Raw genomic sequence first — 8,016 nt, 5'->3', positions numbered from 1 at the left:
CAAGAGAGGTCTAGTTCCACTAACACCCTAGCATACAACCCAAATCTTCTTAAAATAGTACCATCATCAATGTAGATAGGAACTCCAAGAGCTCTGGAAATCTCAAAGAAAGTTTTAAGTCTCTAGTATTCTAAGCGCAACTCATAAATATGTATCCATACTAGAGCTAAAGTTTGGCTTTGTTTGTAAGGGTTGAAATCAGGAATCCACTTACAAAGGTGGATCATATGTTTTAAAATTGCAGGTTCCAGCAAATCGCACATGAAGAAAGTCTTCTTTACAAGAGAATAAAAACCCTTTTCCCAGTGGGGTGATTGTCCATGGTTTCAAATGCCAAAGAGTTTTCAACTTCACTTGAATATCTGCTAACTTCAGAGATGACGAGCCTTTGGATAAGACCAATCTTCTTATGAAGATTTTTACATTCTTGAACCCCTAATTGGTATTCATATTCATATATACAAAATGAGATATGTGGACCCTTCAAGCATGCGTGTGACTGTCAATAATGAGAGCTTTGAACGACGAACCCTTGCTTGCATAAGATGTAATGTTTTTTTTTCTTTTTCTGTTGCTTAACATTAGGGTCTGTGTTTTCAATATCAACTCGAGATATTTATTTTGGTGGAATAACGGGATCTAAGAAAGCCCAAGGATAGTGACTTGAATCCTTAGTCTCAGTATCCAGATTGGAATTGGAAGGGGAAAGGAAAGGAGAAGAAGAAAGCGCCATTAGAAAAAACCTAAAAATCGCCTTTAGGAGACTCCAAAAAAGTCAGAGCTCACATGTTTACTGGCATTTTTCACCACTCCAAATGGGTATCAATTATTTATTTCTCGAGCCATATCTCATAAGGAGTTTGATTCACGCTCCTTTTTAAAAAAGAGTCTGTTGATTAGGTTGTATCTCAACCAAACCTCACCATGACATTGTTCCTTTGAGATCTATTCTAATGTAGAGTTTCCTCCTAATCCTAGTAAAGAGAGGTTATTTCTCAAATCTAGGGTTTATCAGAAATACCTTGAAACAGTTTCCGTAACTATCAAAGAAGATAACTTTCATGTGCTTTACAATCCCCAAATAAAGTTTTTTGGAATCTCACTCTTGTTTGCGAAGAACAAAGATATGGAAAACAACAATATGCAACACACACATAATTTTCCTGTAGCGCCCTCAAAGCTAGAAGCTGACTAATCCAAGAGATTAACTAAATAAAGAGGCATTAAAGATCTAAATCATATACTTAAACATTCCATTAATAAATCTGCTACAAAACTAAACCCAAAAACTAACCCTAGTCTAATATATATATATATACAAGAACTTCTCTCAAATGATACATATACCATAGTCATTTGGTTTACAAATACAATATGCAATATAATAAACATAGTAAAAGTTAACTAACTGACAAAATCAACTCTTTGAAGCTTTCCCTGTGCAACTCTGATCTGTCTCTGAAACTGAAAGTGAGAATGTAATACCCTGTATTTTTAGCTATTGTTTAGGGTCGGGTTATATCCTGATTAGTTAACCTTGTGGTTTAGTTTCTTGTCCCTTATCCTTAACCTATGTGGGTGGACTGAACTAGAAAGACTACAATTTAGGGTGGAAATTGTAGTTGCAGGAAATCCTACACTATACCCCTCACAAGATTTCATTAATATTCAACTCATTTTAGATTAACAATCTTAATTTTATTCATCAATCTTTGAACAATCTTACAAGAAAAGATAAAGGAATCAAGAATAACCACTGCACTAGATTTTCTCTCTCCTATTTACTTGCTTCTCAGTCCGAAAAAGATCTCTCTCCTTCCTTTACAATTGAACGACTATTTATAGGGAAGTACATAGTGGATGACAGCTAATCTGTCCTTTATTTTCGAATATGGCTTGCGACATTCTCGCAAACTTACAAATGTTAATCTCGCAAACTCTCTAATTTTCGCAGGACCAACACAATTTTCTCATGATTTTAGCTGACGTCGTTTATTATGTCATTTCTGAAATTGTTCTGCGACACTGTTGTGTTGTGTTGTTGATAATTTCGCTGAGACATTATTGCTGTGAGATTCTGATCCTACATCTTGCCTCTTCTCATATCTTCTCTGCGAAGTAGAGAACGATGTGAGAAATGCCGCAACTATTCATTTCTTCATATTCTGCATTCATCACACGTATCTTTTCTTCCATCTATTTCTTGACACGTCTTCTGTAACCGCTACTTTTTAACCGCTCACGTCTTTTCGTATTAATAGTGTTTATTTCTTCGAGTAGAAAATCCTCTCTATGTATATTCTTCTTACTCTTATTTCCATTTTCTTTTTACTTTCTCTTCTCTTTTTATTCTCTCATCTCTGCAACTCTATTGTTCTTCCGTAAATTCTGTTATTGTAACTTTTCTTCTTTCTTTTTCTTTTATTCTTTTTATTTTCTTCTTCATCTTCATAATGTTCCCTATGAAGATCTTCATTGTTCGTAACTTTCTTAATTTTTACGAATTAATTCTCCTGTTGGTGTTTTCCATGGATTCGTCGAGGTTAGTTTTCTTTTTTCTTTCTTATAGGTTTTGCTGAAATTGATCTTGCTTACTGCTTTATTTGATGATGCTGCTTATGTGATTCCCATACTGTTGTTATTTCAGCAAAAACGCCTCTAACACCAAATTTACAGTTCAAAACCCTAATATTCCCAAATCGCAGCAAAAGATTGTTGTACACAAAAGAAAGTATGCGAATCAGAAGGTAGTAAGAAACATTATTCTTTTCTTATAACAATATTGTTGCCTCTGTTTCTTATCTGGATTGTAATTCGCAGGATGATAAGGATGCCAACAAACCTCTCAAAAAATATCGCCACCTTAAAACTGTTGAAACCTCTGTTCCATTCCACTTACTTATCTCTTCTAAATCTCCTGCGACATCTTCGCAAGTTAAACCATTATCTCCAATTCGCGAAAAGGTTGCCTCAGATTTTGTTTCTTCAACTGACCTTTCAATGATTGAAACCCCCCTTATTGATATTTCTGTGAATGAAACTTCTTCTCCTCCTGTTGATAATGTTTCTCAACCTTCTATCATTTCCAGTTCTCTATCTGAGCCTCTTCCCTTTTCGAAAGAAACCGTGGAAGGAATAGACATTGCTTTCAAAGTCTTGTATGAAGTCATGGATGATGGAAAGAGGTCTCCCACTGATCCTGTCAAGTCTGGTATTTGCGAAATTCTGAGTAAGTATTTCGGTTCTGACAGAGCTGCTTCGCAAATAGATTTGGAAAAAGAGTGTAATGCTCTTCGTCTCGAAAATCAAAAGCTTCAGAATGTTTCTCTGTATCGCGACAATCTTCGCAAGAAGAATGATGAACTGAAAGGTATGATTTCCTTATCTGTTTCTTCAATTTGCCTTCCTAATGATTTTATCCTTCCCATATTTAATTATCCTTGATATCCCTCTTTCGCATGTTAAGCCTTAAACCAGAAACGAATAATGGAGAGATATCAATTTGAATCTGCTGTTGAAGAATCCCGTGTTGATAAAGAGATTTTGATGGATAAATATAACCAATTAGATAACCTCCATTCATACTCTGTAGATCATATAAATAATCTTACCAATGAAAATACCCAATTAGTTCGGAGGTAAGATTTATTAAGTAATGAAATGTCTCGCCTCTCTTATTCTTTAACTAAATCTAATCTTGGGATGGAATCTTTATCAGATGAGAATAAAACTCTATCTCAAGAGAAACGAATTTGTTTAAATAATATGGCGATATCTTCGCAACAACTTAGCATTCTTCAGAAAGTATGTGATGACCAAGAACAATCTCTTCGCTCTTTGAGAAATGAACTTAAAGAAGTAACAGAGTCATCTATCGCTGAAAGAGATACACTCATTCAAGGTAGAATAGCTTTAAGTGTAAAGGAGAATCAACTTAAAGAACAATATTCCAAATTAGAAGAATCTTATTCTTCTCTTGCGAAGAAAAATGCCTTTCTTATTTCTAAAGAGAAAAATCTTCAGTCTCGACTTAAAGGTTTAGTTGGAGATAAATTTGATGATGCGATGGGCCGTTGGGAGAATAGTTGTCTGAATTTGATTCAACATCTTATTTCACAAAAGGAAGGTAGTCATAATAGTTTGACTGCCTTAACTATCTTTTCTTTGTCATATCTTTTTGAGTTCTTCATCTTATTGAAATTTTGTATTCTATCTTTCGCGCAGTCCTAGAAAAATCTTCATTCCTCCATTTCTGTTTTGGAGGCTAAATATGCCAAAATTCGCAAAGAAAATGCATTACTCGTCTCTGTCCTTATTGGTTCTCGCGACCGAGCAGAAAGAAGACTTGATTATCTTGCTTACTTTAAGGATATTCAAGAAAGGAATCATCAGAGAGCACTTCTTCGTCAAGTTCATCTTCGGGCTGAAGTCCTTGTAAATGATATTTTGTTGTATAAATCTCTTCCTCCTACATCAATCGAACCTTTGGAAGTAGATGATGATGAAGTTCCTCGTCATGATGACAGTGACTACGATTATGAAAGTGGTGTAGAGGATAGTCTTTTGGAAGATGGAGAAGAGATTCCTTCTAAGGAAGCAACTGCTGGTGTTAATCAAGATGAAAATGCAAAAGAAATCTCTTATGAAGAAGTAATTGCTGGCGATAATCAAGGTGAAGATCAGAATTAAAATGAAGGAGAGGTTGGCGATAATGAGAACATTGGCGAAGAACGTCTATTATCTCCTTCTACTGGAATTAATACTGAAGCATGAGCTTCTTATGTAGTTCTATCTTCTTGAATTGTCTCATCTTTATTGCTTTTTGCGAATAATATTCTTCAACCAACTTTGGAATCAATTTTCCCTTTTAGTATTTTGCTGGTGAGAAAGATAATGCCTCTTGTTTACTGATTCTTATACTTGCCTCTCATTATCTTTCTTGCGAGAAATGATCTGTTATGAATACTTATAAATATTTTGTTTTGTTATATGGTCTTATTTTTCCTTCCTAATTAAAGGTCTTATTACGCCACCTCTTTTCATTGCGACAAAATCGCAGGACGTCTTTGCAATTTCATGCAAAAACCCATTGATTTTGCCTTAACTTTTTCTTTTGTATTATGTCCTCTTCAGGAATGTTGCGACACTATGACAGGCCTAAATATTCTTGCGAAAATAAATCCCCATGACATTACCGTCTTGCGACGAATTCGCAGGACGTCTTCGCACTTTCATGCGAAAACCCATTGATCTCGTCTTATCTTTTTCTCTAGTATTATTGCCTCTTCAGGATTGTTGCACAAATATGACAAGCCTTAATACTCTTGCGAGTAAAAATCCTCATGACATTTGCGTCTTAAGACACTTATCAGCTCCCTAATGGAGGGTGCCGCCCTTATCTCCCCCATGGTTTCCCCTTCAAGGAGGCGTACTTCTACCATACAAGGTTAGCTCCTCCCATCTAGTCTTAACAACAACCAGTTGTTTTCGCAACCTCTTATCCCTTTTACCTATAGGGCTTATGGTTACGAGACTGCACCCTAAGTGGGGTTTTCTTCGGGCCGAGTGCAGTATAAGCCAAGACTTGTCAAGAATGGAAAGGTACGCTTCAAACGCCCCTGGCACTCTTGACTCAATCGTGTACCTCGGTGCCTTGATCAGATTCTGCACTCCTTGGGAGAGTCCTTATTACCTTAGTCGCCCAACCTAAGTCATGTGCTTAAGCTGAGAATCCAAGGTGCCTCTCAAGGATGGGCTTTATTCACCCCAAATCTCCATGACTCAGGTTCCGGTGGCGGTGTATCCTTTACCTGAGCCATGCAACAGGTACCCTCTTATATGACGTACTTTAGGTCTTACATTTGCCTCTTGCGAAATTTTATTCGCGAACTAGGGTGTACGCCATAAAGGTTCGCCCCTTTCTTTTATGTCATTGTTCTATGATTATCTCTGTGAAAGTTTCGCACATCATGATCTTGTTTTGATATGAATAATATCGCAATTATTCTTTCGTAATCCATAACTTCTCAAAGCTTCTTACATATAATATCTTTTTAAGTACAATCTGTTCCATGGTCTGTCAAGTCTATGACCAACATCTCTACCTTCTGGATCAATTAATTTATAAGCTCTTGTTCCAACTATCTCCTTAATGATGTAAGGTCCATCCCATTTTTTCGCTAATTTTCCACCATTTTCTCGCTGATATATTGGTGTTTCTCGCAGAACTAAATCTCCTAGTTGGAATTTGCGTACTTTGACAAGTTTATTATATTCTCGGGCTAATCTTCGCTGATAATTCTCTATATGTTGTAAAACTCTCTCTTTTTTCTTTTAATTCATCAAGTTTGTTTAAGATCAAACCCGCACTAAGATTTTTCTCTCAGGCTTCTCTCTTTGTTGTCGGAATAACAACTTCTGTTGGTAACACCACTTCAACTCCGTATGTTAAACAAAAAGGTGACATTCCAGTAGCTTCTCTTGTAGTTGTATTATAAGCCCATACTGCATTATGTACTTGTTCGCACCATGCTCTATGATGTCCTTCCAATTTCTTCTTTAATATATCTGCAATTGTTTTGTTTGTTGCCTCTACCTTCCCATTAGCTTGTGGATACAAAGGAGTAGACTTTCCAAATTTTATCTTGAATGCATTAAGTAACATTTCTATATTCTGCCCCCTCAAACTATTTCCCATTATCAAATACCAACTGTGCAGGAATTCCAAATCTGCAAATGATATTTTCGAATATGAATGTAAAGATATCTTTGTCGCGAATATGTTGTACTGCCTTCACTTCTGTCCATTTTGTGAAATAATCTGTTGTGACTATTAAGTATCTTCTTTGTCCAGAACCTGGTAAAAATGGCCCCACAATATCTAAGCCCCACTTTCCAAAAGGCCACACACTGGTTGAAGATGACAATGGTGCTCCAGGTGCATGTATTTTCTTTCCATGCCGCTGACAATCTTCGCAATGTCTTGATATTTGTTTTGCATCTTCGTCCATGTATGGTCAGTAATAGCCTTGCATTTTTGCTCTATGTGCCAAAAATCTTCCCCCGCTATGATTCCCAGCATCTCCACTATGTAACATTTTTAGCACCTTTTCTTCTTCTTCTCGTGTCAAACATCTGAGTGATGATCCATTAAATGATTTTCGGTATAGCAGCCATCTCTTAATTCATAATTTGTTGTGCGGATTTTTAACTTGTGTGCTTCCAATCTATTTCTTGGTGTTTCTCCTTTCGCCAAATATGCATGAAGTTTTGTTCTCCAATCTGCGATATTGTTCGTTTGTTCTTCTTCTTCACCGTCTATTATCATCACGTTCATTTCTTCTTCTTCTTTATTTATTGATGGTGACAGAAGTGTTTGTATTTTTATGCATCTCGCAGTTGGATCTGTCATCATGCTTGAGATGAAAGCAAAAGCGTCTGCGAGTCTGTTATCCTTCCTTGAAATGTGCCTCCATTTTATTTTTGGGATTTTCCCTGACAATTCTTCAACGAACTTCTTATATTTCTTCAAGGATGGTTCATTTATAGTGTACTCTCCCTTTATTTGGCGAATAACTAGCTGCGAATCACTAGTGATCCTAGCATTTTCTAGTTTCATTTCTATTGTGAATTTTAAGGCATGTATCACATCTTCATATTCCGTTTCGTTATTAGTGGATGCAAACTCCAATCTGAATGAAAAAGCCATTTTCACTCCTTCTGGCGAAATTAAAACAATTCCAACTCCATTGCCTTCTCCATTTGATGATCCATCTACCGATATCTCCCATCTATTTGGTTCTGTTAATAAGTCTTTTGGATCTCCGTGTTCTTCTTCTATATCCATCATTTCTTCTACTGCTTCATCTTCCTCTAAAGGAAATTCTGCCAAGAAATCTGCAACAACTTGTGATTTTGGTGAAGACAAAATTTCATATTTAATATCAAAGTGGCTTAATTGTGCATTCCATATCTCCACTCTTCCTGATCTTTTTGAATTCTTCATCACTGATTCAA

The sequence above is a fragment of the Papaver somniferum genome, chromosome 1 (genome assembly GCF_003573695.1).
Source record: "Papaver somniferum cultivar HN1 chromosome 1, ASM357369v1, whole genome shotgun sequence".
Taxonomy (NCBI): domain Eukaryota; kingdom Viridiplantae; phylum Streptophyta; class Magnoliopsida; order Ranunculales; family Papaveraceae; genus Papaver; species Papaver somniferum.
Note: the sequence above shows the minus strand (reverse complement) of the source record.